At 37.5% G+C, this 12414-nt stretch overlaps 1 protein-coding gene across 3 annotated transcripts in view; it reads right to left on the minus strand.

Moving 5' to 3' along the window:
* The window catches only part of Glut4EF (Glucose transporter 4 enhancer factor), a 148249-nt gene that overhangs the window by 71438 nt on the left and 64397 nt on the right, over window positions 1-12414 (minus strand). The window lies entirely within an intron of this gene.

Genomic DNA, 12414 nt, shown 5'->3' on the forward strand with positions numbered 1-12414 from the left:
AAGCGCCAAAGCGCTTTACGTAACTCAAACTCTCTTGCTGACTTTGAGATTTGTTTGTATTGCAGGTAGGCAGTCGGCAGCAGCAGCAGCAGCAGAAGCAGAAGCAGCGCTGCTGCAGTTACCGCAAAAACTCGCTTTATAATGCGCCGCTTACCTGCTGACTGACGCCCGCCCTCCCGCTATACAAAAGACGATCGCACTGTTGAGTTTGATTTAAGAGCAATTAACTTTGCCTTAAGAGAAGATATTCTCATTGTTTATGACGCTCCGGGCTGCTGCTGTCGGTACTCCCGGTGACTGACTATGAGATGACGAAACAGAGACCGACACCGACCGCTGCCGCTTTGTTTGTTTGTTTCTCTTGCTTTTGCTTCTGGTTCTGGTGTCTTTGTTTTTGGGGTTTTTCGTCTTCCTTCTGTCGTCCCCGTTTCTATCTTTATCTCTGTCCCTGTCGATTATAAAGCTGAGCTCATGCTGGGATTTCTTATTACATTCGATGGGAGGGGGATTTTTAAGTTTCTGCCGAGTTAATGCCATCATGTTTATGCCGTGTTTATGACGAGGCAACTAAATGCTGATGGAATTAGTTAACAGATGACTTAAGACTCATTCAAATTTTCGGTAATGGCCCCCCACTCCACTTATAGGCACCCCCATTACTTGTCTCTGCTAGTAATGATATTAAATTTTTTATATGCTATCAATTAACATCAAATTTCTATACAAGAATTATATTTAGGACTCTTTTAAGTTATCTGTATGTATTATGTTGACAAGCAGAGGACATAAAATGGTATATCTCCATCTCTTTCTATATTAACTAGTCACTTAATCGATCGAACCGAAAATTCATTTAAGATTTATGTATATAAATTTGAACATTGTCAAAGTTTGCTTCTTTTATAAATATTTTATATATAGTAACGATTCTTATCAAAGTTTGGCAATATCTTTGAAATACAAAAACTGATAAATAGAAATACATAAACATTGCCCGACATGCTAATCTATGTATATATATTTTTAATCATAAGGTTCTTACCTTAGTTGGTATCAACTATCAATATCAATATAACTTTTTTCTTCAGAAACTAGATACTTATATAGAATTTTGGAATGGAAAATTAATCTTTATTTAATAATCCGATTCGACTGTACTGGGACTCCAACAATTCTACATACATTCTAAAACCAAAAATTAACTTTTATGAGATCTAAAATGCTTTTGACGTGAAAAATACTAAGCGTTTCTATTATTTTTTCCAACCGAAACACGTGGTAGTTCTACTAAAAAGCGTATAGAAGGAAAAGTTTCGGGAAGATCGGTATAAAAAGGAATGAAAATAACAGTACTACTATCCCACATTCTTAAACAGAGATTTTCAGGCCGAATAATTTCACCAACACTGAAAAAAATGATTTCAAAAGAAAAAAAAGGTTGCCGTTTCTATTATTTCTTCCAACACTGTAATTTAGTTTGTGAATGATGTTTGATGAGATATGACTCTAAAAATTAGATTGTATTATGGTGAGTCTGATAATAGAAACTACATATCAGCAAATTGTAGTTTTGACAAAAATGTTTCCATCTGTGGGTGACCATCTACAGAACTATAGAAACTGATAAGCTCTCCTCTTCGCACAGGGCGAAACAATGATCCCGCATAATGTTGATATGACAAAAGGGAATGATTTTGATTTTTCTCTGTGTATGTATGTATGTAGATTTCTATAGACATACTTATATATGATACGAGGCTTATCAGCATAGCCCAATTTAAATTCCGTGTGAAATGTTATATTGTTTTGAGTTTTGCTTTATTTTGTTTTGGTTTCTTTTTCCTGAGGTTTTTAATGGAATTTCATCAACCGCAATAACCAGTTCTGGGTTATCAGGTCTTCTTGGCTTATTTGTTAAAGTGAAAGTGGAAACTTGCAGCTCCAGTTTTACACCCCACGAAAAGGTCAGACAAAAGACCCCAAAATAACGGAAAAAATGCCTTTTCATTGCTGATATGCTGACCACTTCATTTGGCTGATAAGACGACAACCACAATTTTTAGTTATATTATGCGGTTAGTTGTTGTCCTCTTCTACTGGCAAACCTTCTGACATTCTGACCGCACCTGAAAAGTTGCCGAGTACAACCGTTCCATCGTCTGGGAATACCATACCAATGTTGAAGAGTCATGTGTGGTTCCAGCAACTGATAAGCAAACAGAGATAAGCCAGCGTCTACAACAACAACAACAAAAAAACATATGTACACTGTATGAGACGACCGTGGGCTTGTTTTGGGGCAAGGGCAGGCGGTCAGCAATTACGTTTGAGTAAACAACACTAAAATCCCCACCCCCCTTCACCACCTCTGCGGCTTGTCAGCTGTGTTGTCACTTCTGTATCAGTTGGTGATAAATATAAATGGCGCGCATGCGCTGCAAATTTGTCAACTGCAACTTCATCATCATCATCATCGTCATCATCATTATCATCATAATGAGGAGAGAATCGAGCTGCCTGGCCATCAGTTTGAAATGCGTGAACGCGTGCCGGAAACATGAGACGCATGCGAAATGCAAAAAAATCAACAAACAAGAAATTCTCGCATATATTTCGTAGTCTCAACCTTTTTGCATATTAATGCGATGGACTCTTTGAGTCTCTTGGCGTTAAATGTGCCACAGACATAATTAATTAATTAAATGAATGACAAACAATCGAATGTAAGTAATTCCCCCCAATTAGAAACCAAATGGGCAATAAAATGGCTTAAACTTACAGATTCCTATATTTGAGCTATTTGAGTGGCAATAATCAATCTAGTTATGCTGTGGACTGAGGCCCAACCCAATAACAACTAATTGATCATTAGCCAAGCCAAGTCAAACGATTCGAGGCCGTGTTAGCCCAAACCTATGCAGTTTGGCAGCTGCTGCCAGATGACAAGTCTTGGCCCACGTGTTGTGGCCAACAATTTGGGTTAATTGTGCATGGACTCCTGAGAGTCCAAGCTCACCAACGCCTTCGCCATTGACACGCGTTTGGCCTGCCAATACTCGAGCAAAGTCATAAATATGAGAACTGCCAAATTCCCTCCATGGGGCACTACAATTATATAGAGAAGGCTGACTCAGTTTAAAACTGAACTTTGCCTTTACCTTTTGACGATTCGAAACCCATTTTTTTTGTCGATTTTGAATGTTTTGTGGGGTTTGGAAATTGAATTTTCTCACTTTTGAGCACATGCAACGATCATGCCAGTCAGTCCTGCACCTGGCCAATGCACATATCATGAAAAACAGTCTTGGCACATTGGAATGAGTCAAACGTCGCACGAGCATATCGAGTTTATTGTTGATACTGCATTCCGGAAATGTTTTCGTCGCACTTCTTTTTGAGTCATTCAACAAGTTGCAGCGCAATTGAAGTGGATTATTTTTCTGCCCTCCCTGTCCATTTCCACACATGTAGATTGTCTCGCACTTCGTCTCGCCCTTCTGTATAGACAAATTGAAAGCCACTTAACCCATTTTGGGCATAATGCAAAACAGTTTGAACTGGCGACAGGCAGCTGTCTATTATGTGGGAAAGATGGGGCATATGGGAACGAAGTGCGAGTGGGGAGATAGTTTATGGCTTATTAGATCAGAGATGCTGCTGCTGGTGGCTGCCGACTGTGCTTTTATCGTCATTTGTGATTTATGCGGCTAATGAAGTTTGAACAAAGTCATTAGAGAGAAACTGTTTCTCTTTGGCCGATGAAGCATTTTGTGGGTCATTATATAATGATATTTTGGAAGCCCCTCCGATCAGGCCAGCGATCGTTTTAACTTGCTTCACACACACACACACAGACACATGGCAATTCGTTTTGGTTTCGCAATGGATGACCAGCTGGCTGGAAATGTTAGCCTGGTCAGGTCTGGCCGAAAAATAAAACAGAAAATGTATATAAAAAATTTCTTTATGCCGATGATGCAAGATTTATGCCACTGACACTGTTAATGGGTGGCTACAATCTCTCTGTGGGTGGTGCCAACAAAAGGGGGGAAAAGCTTATCAAGCTTTAAGGAGAACGGTTTACACCAATAATTTTCAATTAAGCCATTGCCATTTATAACCTCTTTGGCTTTTCGAAAGACAAATGCAATTCGAATCAAAACAGAAAATGAAAGTATAGCAAATAGATAAATTGTTAGGTAGGAAGGGTGATATTATTTTTTTCGTAATTTTTTAATTTGAAAACTGATGTTTATTTGTACAATTACAAATTGTAATCAAAAGCCTAACCAAATGTTGTTGCTTTCAATTTAGAAAGCCAGGCAGAGAGAATTAGTTCAAAAGAAGAAGTCGAAGATGATGGAAAAGGGGGAGGGGGAGGTGGGGAAACCGGGCGGAAGGCAAAGCAACAAAACAGCCACAGTCAAGTGAAAGTAAAAAAACCAAAAACAAAGTGTATACATAAATAAAAAAGTGAAATAAAAACCAAAAGCGCCAACAACTTGGCTTTCATGGGTATTATGAAACGCAAGTCAGTCAAGCATTAGCTTGAGACAGAAGAGATGGTGGGGTAGGGTGTTGTTAGCCAGGTGGTTGGTAGAGGCGGTCTTAGAGGCACCACCACCACCACCACCACCAACTCTAACTCTAGCCATGGCAAGTCATGCAAACGCTGCGCAGACTCAAAGATGTTTGGCAGGTGCGCAAAAACTTTCAACAGTCAAACGGCATTGACTTCAAATTTGAATTCAACTTTTGATGTTGTTGCTATTGCTGTTGCTGCTACTGATGATGATGTTGTTGTTCGCACATTTGGCAAACACTCGTCTCAAAATTGGAGGCCATAACCACGCATTAGTTAACGGTTAATTGCCATCTAGGAGTAGGGGAAATCAAGGTGAGATCAATTGCGAATGGAATATGGAATGGAATGAGCCACACTCACACACATAACTTAACTTCTCTTGATCACTAAATTTACTAAAAGTACATTTTGGTAGCCAAATTGCTGGGAGGCATGGCCCGTTTAGTCTAGCTGATGTAGCTACCTCATCAAGTACCGCTAGTTTGCCTAGCCGTCTGTCTACTGTCTCTGCTAGCAAACTCCTCCCCATTGGCAACAGAGGACTGCTACCAGCTACGTTTCAGCTACCTGCTGATTTCCAAACATTAACTTAATTTTTTCTCATTTGTATCTGCAGGTTTTTCTTTTTTCTGCTTCCCTCAGTTGGTTTTTGTTGTCGTTGCTGCTGCTGCTGCCAGTGAAATTAATTATGCGTTTGCGCTCAATTTGTAGCCCAAGTAATTTGCCGTCACTGGATGGCGGCAATGAAGCCAGGTAAGAAAGATTTTGCGGGTGGCTCCCGCTTCAAGACTTCACTCGACAAGATTCAAGTTGGCTCTGGGTGCGAGCGTAGCAAAACGGAAGTGGAGTGCAGAGTGGAGTGGCGGCAATTTCACAATGTACCCACTTCAAATCGCTGGCCTGAGGAACTTTTGTAATTTGTATGTATGCAAGGCAGACTTGGCTTGAATCTCTTGGCTTGTACTCTCTGCAGTTATCTATTTTTATTTCTTTTTCACCTTTTTTGCTATTTTTTTTTTGGCCATGTTGGTTATTATGTTTACCAAGAGCAGGTGGCATTGGCCACAATAAAGATTTTAATTAAGCGATTGCCTTACGACTTTAAATTAATGACTTCCATTGAATTTTTTTGTTTGGCCATAACTATCTAATTTGCTAGTAGGAAACCGCAATTAGCCAAAAATTTTGTTTCATATTCAATCGATTACAATCAAGACTGATTAATTTTCTAGACATTTTATTAATATCATCATTATTGCCAAAAATCTAGGATAGTTTTTCGCTCTTTCTAGTTGGTAATGTTCACTCTAAAAGTGGAAAGTATAATTTCATTTAATTTCCAATTGAATCAAGCTAAGATCCTATAAACATTCAACAAGGAAACTTTTGTCTTTAGGGAAATGAAACATTTTAAGGCCAGTTTCAGTCTCAAAAGCTATTTCAAATTCAATAATAAAACTAAGCGAATGAAACTTGTTTCATACTGGTTTATATAGATAAAATCTGGTAAAATAGTTCATTCGGTAGACAAAAATTATAAATTTAAATTTAACTAAAATCTATCCAAAAACTATCTACTAAAAAGCAATTTACTTGTCTTTTTTTAAAACTTGTGCTAAAAATTATAATTAAATTTCGAATATTGAAGGGGAAATATTTGGCTTGTTAATGTTAAACTAATATTAACATTAAATGAAACACTTATTTATTTATATGGAAAAGTTGTTTATCCTCTCCACTCCTCTCCTCTTTTTGTTGTGTTTAGTAACTGAACTTTACGATGTTTGACGAATTGTTGATAAAGTTCAATGGCAATTAAATGATAATTACTCATGATAATTTAAAATAATTCTTTGACGTTGTTTAGTTATTTTTTCCAAGTATTATTCATCAAGTGGATATTATTGTACGATAACATTGCGTATGAGTAATAAATTGCCTTACAAATTGCTTCATCAAATAGACCAATATGTATTCAATTTGCTCTCATTTCATTCAATTATAAATCCCCAGAGTTTATGGGATGCATACACACACACAACATACATACGCACACATACACAGAGACTTAGGTAGGTTGCATATCAGCATTGTTAATACCAAGGTGGCAAAGTATCTATTAGATGCCGTTAACGGTAACTGCTGCAGTGTTTTATTCGTTGCCAACACGCAGCCAGGCAAATGCGCTTGTCAGCGCTTACATTTCAAAATTGGCTTTCTGCATTTCATATTGGCTAACGGGTGGCTGAGCGGGTGTTTGAGAGGTGGAGAAGGGGTTGTGGACGGGAGGGTACAGTGCAACAATGGCATATAATTACGGGCAGGCGACAGCCACAGGAAACGGCAAATTAGAAGAAGCGAACGAAGCCCACGAATCCAAAGCCAGTTGCATTATCCTGCGGCCAGGTATCGGCGTCAAATTCAACGTCAACGTCAGCGTTAGCCTAGGCAGCGATTAGCAGACGCGGCCCATAATTTTCCATTTTGACACGCGAATTTGGCATAGTTTTGTTTTATGTTGCTGTTTGTTGCTGCCTGCACCACACGGAAGTCTGTTTTTTTTTTTTTTTTGGGCCTCAATGTTTCTTTCATTGGAATGGAGCCATAAAACTTAATGATTTTCGAATTAGTCTATGGCTACTGTCGCCGGCGATAAGCAAATGGGAAACATGACAAATTTTTAGTTAGTCAACTCCTCACTTGCTTTGGCCAACTTTCTGCATGCACCAGAGGGGAAACATGGAGAGAAAGAAAGAGAGAAACAGGGAAGCAGACGTGTTATTATTTTTTATGTTTCCAGATACAAGCAGATATGAAAGATACAAAAAGTGGTGGCTAATGCTTGGCTTGTTTGCCGTCTTGGGAGTCACAACTGTGCCACATTGTTGGGGCCCACAAAATAACCAGCCAAAACAAGACCAAAAGAACTGTGCCAAGGCTTGCATTCAGGAGGGGTTTCAAAACTCCTTAAACTCAATGGGGCCCCACTGTAAAGATCTCGTTAAGTTTCTATCATCATCTAAGTCTAACTATTCCTTTAAAGCCTGGAAACCTATTTAAAAAACTGCATAAGGAGGCTTTCTTAAGTTTTTAAAGGTACTATATTTGTTTGAATCTCCTGAAGCTTTAGAAAGAGACGAAATCCTTGGTTGAATCAGATAGTCTTTTATATATATAATGATTTTGATTGGGGTAGATGATAATCTCAACGGTTTCTATATGCTATCTGTACCACTTTGTCTGATTTCCCCAATAAGTGTAAAGTTTTCGTATATTGTTTTCTTTAAACTAACTCATAGTTTACTTCTTAATCTTCCTTAAACTAAGAAGGAAAACCTTTGAAAAACTTTAAGGAACTGGGCCCTATTCCTTAGATAGTCCAGCCCTGTGTCGCTGGAAGTAACAACGCACTAATAGTACTCGAAGAGTAGAAAAAAAAACTCTGAATATAATAATTATTTTGCTTCACTTTTGACATTTCAACTGACTGCCTGACTGGCTGACTTGGCTTGCCTGCATGCCAGTTCTGTCTATCTTTGCAATTGTATCTTTGCGACTCGCCCGAGAACAATGAGACATAATACTAAATTAGCATTAACCCGGAAAAACTCAAGTGGGCACGCAGCTGTAAACCTCGACTTTGGAGTTTTGAGGGTTTGCTGACTCATGGCCCGACAGTGTAACTCCCTGTGTGTGAGTGTGTGTATGCCTGTTGCCTATGTTGCAGGTGTGGCCGCCGGCCTCCTGTCCCACTTTGGAGTTGGCAAATTAACTTGTTTGCCATGCGATTAGAAGCGGAAATTTATGGTTTATATGATTTGGTCAGCGAGCCGATAAGTGGGTCATGCATATGTCGAGGAGATTTTTTTCCAGCATTCTTGGCAAGTTTCTCATAACAAACCAAACTACACCACACAAATATCAACAACAGTATCTATGTATACATATATCTGGGCCTGACCCACTTGCCAACGGAAAGTGAAAACATGCTCAAAGCATGATGGCTAAAAGTGTTTGAGTGACTGACTGACTGACTGGCTGGCCTTAATTAATATTTGGGCCATTCATTGGCTAACACTTATCAAAAATTTGTAAAAATACAATATAGAAAAAAAACCAAAATCAAAACAAACCAAGCTGTTTGTTTTCTCGATTTTGGCATGCCAAACGAGTTGGAAAGTGCGAATTTTTGCACGTCTCTGAATTAGCATAAAACATATACAAAAAGAATTGAGCAAAAAGTCAAACTCAAACCACACATACACACACACACACATAAACGCAAACTACAAAATATAATATGCTAAATAGGTCAGAGGAAAAGGTTGATTTTAGCCTTGATTGGCTTGCCTCGCTTATAACCTTGTTTTTGTAGTTCCGCCTACTGACAAAAACAATTTCGTTTCAATAGAAATGTTTAGAGAAATTATAATATTATATAAGAAACGTGAAAGAAATATGTTGATTAATACATAATTAGAATAAAGAGATCTTTTTGGATTCTTTTTGGGATCGTTTTGGAATGAAATTCGTTAAATTGTATGAGTTTTCTTGTCTCAATTTATCCCTTTTTACGAAACTTTAACATGTCTTTACATTCATTCATTTGTTTGTTGAAAATGTGTAATTGTTTTCGATAGTTTAAGAAATTTCGTCAGCTAAACAAGTTTAGCATACAAAATATATTGCCAAATGATAAACAAACGCTTCCTGCATGCCACTGAGCCACTCCACCAACACCACCAGCGCACCACCATCCACTGGAGCCATTCACATTAGTTTCACACTTTCGAGTGGCTTCGTCCACGAGATATGCCTGAGTAAGTAGCAAACGGCGGCTTTGCAAACAAAAATCTATCTCATGGATAGCTCAGCGACATGGCGTGTCTCTATCTCTATCACTCACACACACTCTTCGTGTGTGTGTGTGCGAGTTGCAAACAGTTGCTGATGTGCTACGCAAACAATGATTGGCATTTGCAGTTGCAGTCGAAGTAAAAGATATTTGCACTCTTTGAAATTACCAAGATGCGACGACATGGCGTTGGCGATGCCGCCGCCAACGATGTCGGTTATATCTTTTGAAAACTTTTTGTCCAGACTGTTGTCCGGTTGTGTTTTTATTTTTCTCGTTTCTGTTTACCAGCAAAATAACTTTAATTGAGTAAAAAATCTTTAAAGGAATTTCGATTTGAATTAACTCTTGTAACGCCTTAGGCCAACTGCTTATGGTTAGGTCATACCCACATATTGAGTTCAATTCGGTTCAAGTTCTATTTTTATACATCACAAAATACGCACCTGCAATGAGAGAAGAGAAAAGATAGTTTTAGTTATAATGTTTAAAATTTACAACAAATCTTCAGATGGTTTTATATTAATTAACTTAAAATGGCTCAATTTATATATGATTTGCCCCAAAAAACTCTATTATTTACATTAGAAAGTATAAACCTTTAGGCAAATGTTAAATTAAATACAATTCCAAGTCAAACTATTTAGGATTTCATTTAGAATATCAGTGTCGGATATTAAGTTAATATAATTTTCAACTATTGTGATAAATAAGTTATATTTTAAAGAGATTATTGCTTAAAATATTCAAGTATTATTAAATTATAGTAACTCAAACTCAATTGATTAAAACAGAAATCAATAAAATATTTGAATTTGGCCAAACAACAAGAAAAACCAGGCCATTTATGAATTCTGTTTTAGACAATTTCACACAATTTGATTATTAAATTAATTAAATTACAATTGATTATTTGAAGAAGTTGTTATAAAAAATAAAAAATCAGTCTGGCTTTAATTACTTTTTTTTGCTCTTAGTTTATTAAAGTTGAATATCATAACTTTAGTTTCTATATTTGTGATTGTTTGTTTTTAAATGCCATAAATTGGCCAAGAGTTTTCCTCGGTTTAAAGTGGCAGCTGTTGTTGTTGTTACTGTTACTGTTATTGTTGTTATTGCGGGCAAACACCTGTAAGCCACAAATCGTTGGCGTTTTCTTTTCGCTCAACAGCAACAACAACAACAACTGCTATAAAGCAGTTGAATTGTTTAAGTTGTTGCATAAAACCAAGTGGCTCCCCACTTTGAGGCATGGCATGGCATGGACAAGCAGTAAGAGAGAGAGAGAGAGACAGAGAGAGAGAGAGAGGGAGGGTGGTGTTGCCTCCTATGTTTAGATATAGAAGAAACCGTTGCTTCATGTGAATAACTTAAAAAAACTAAAAAGTGAAAGTGCAACAAAAACAATAACAACAGCAGCAGCAACAACTTCAACTCCAGTAGCCAATAGGCAATAGACATAAACAACAACAACTGCAACAATATAAACAACAGGCAAACAAAAAAAAAAAAAGAAAATTAAAAAATTTCCACAGGTGAATGAATTCAAATTTTTCTTCCACAAAATACAAGTGAGACAAAGACAGATTTAAGATAGAGAGAGAAAGAGAGAGCGAGATAGTGACATCTAATGTTAAAAGTTCAAAAAATATTTGCAAGCGCACCTGTTTCTATTGCCATTGTTAATGTTGTTGTTGCCGTTGCCAACAATTTTCTCTCAACGAAAAACCGCAATTTGCAACCGCGAGCAACGAATTCCGCATTGACCAACAATAACAACATCCAACACTTAAATGACTACACGAAAGAAAACAACATAAGCCTGAAGATGCCAGTCAAGAAATTATATATCTTAGATATTCTCTCCCCACCCCTTTCATGCCACCTTTGAATCACTATTAATAGATAGGTAAGTGAGTAAGTAAGCAGAGACACCTTGAAACATAGCCGCAGTGTGTAATTGAGACAACAAAAACCGACGAAACTGAGCTCTAACTCAAAACGGCCAACAACAAAAGCCGAAAGAAAAAAAAAGCATAAAGCTTATAAACTGATTAGCAATAGTATGCTCCATGCACTAGACGCAGTAAAACAGACAACAACAACTGTACCCAAAACGAAGAGTCTACACTCTTGCCACTAACTAAAATGTAAACAAAGTAATTTGATTGTTAGGCTCAACATTTTATAGGACTCGCTCATATGTTACAAATATGGCAGTAGAAGTAGTCAAGATCCTGTCAGTTATTCCCAAGGGTCAGCCTTTTGATGCAGTCTGTTTTGCATTACTCTAGGGGTAAGAGATTAGAAACTGGGCGTTTCATCTTTATCAGCTTCTTACAAAAACCTTATCATAATGTGCATAAGCCATCGAGGGTAAGGGTATGGGAAATAAAGAAAACCAAAAACCCAAAAAATTGGCAAGCTTCAAAAACGAAGGCTAAGTTTGCATTTATATGCGGAAATATTTACCTGACCCCCAGGCGGAAAAGATAGTGCAGATTTAGAGAGAGAGAGAGAGGTGGAACAGGTAAATCTAATAACTATATGTATGTTTGTCTGAATGTCTCACTGTCTGGTCTCGATGAGTTTGTGGTAGATACATATATGTATGTATGTATATATCTTTTTTTGGTATTTGCTTATGATGTTAACGCTCGTTTAGACATGCCGCATACTCACATGCACATAAACCAAATTGAGTGGCCTTCCGCTATTTATCTTTATCTGGTAGATACGCTTGACATTAGCAAACAATATTTGTTTGTTCAATTCAATAGAATGTATATATACATACATACATACATATGGTATGTGTATATATGGCAGACAATTAGAGAGGATTCATGGCAAGATTTTGGTTAAGTTCATCCCTCTCGGTCTCTCTCTGCCGTAACGATAAAGAACCTCCAGCAAAAGTGTGAAACAAAAGAAATTCATATTTTGCTTCTTTTTAGATGTGTGCCGTTTCACA

The sequence above is a fragment of the Drosophila tropicalis genome, unplaced genomic scaffold (genome assembly GCF_018151085.1).
Source record: "Drosophila tropicalis isolate 14030-0801.00 unplaced genomic scaffold, ASM1815108v1 contig_859, whole genome shotgun sequence".
NCBI classification, from domain to species: domain Eukaryota; kingdom Metazoa; phylum Arthropoda; class Insecta; order Diptera; family Drosophilidae; genus Drosophila; species Drosophila tropicalis.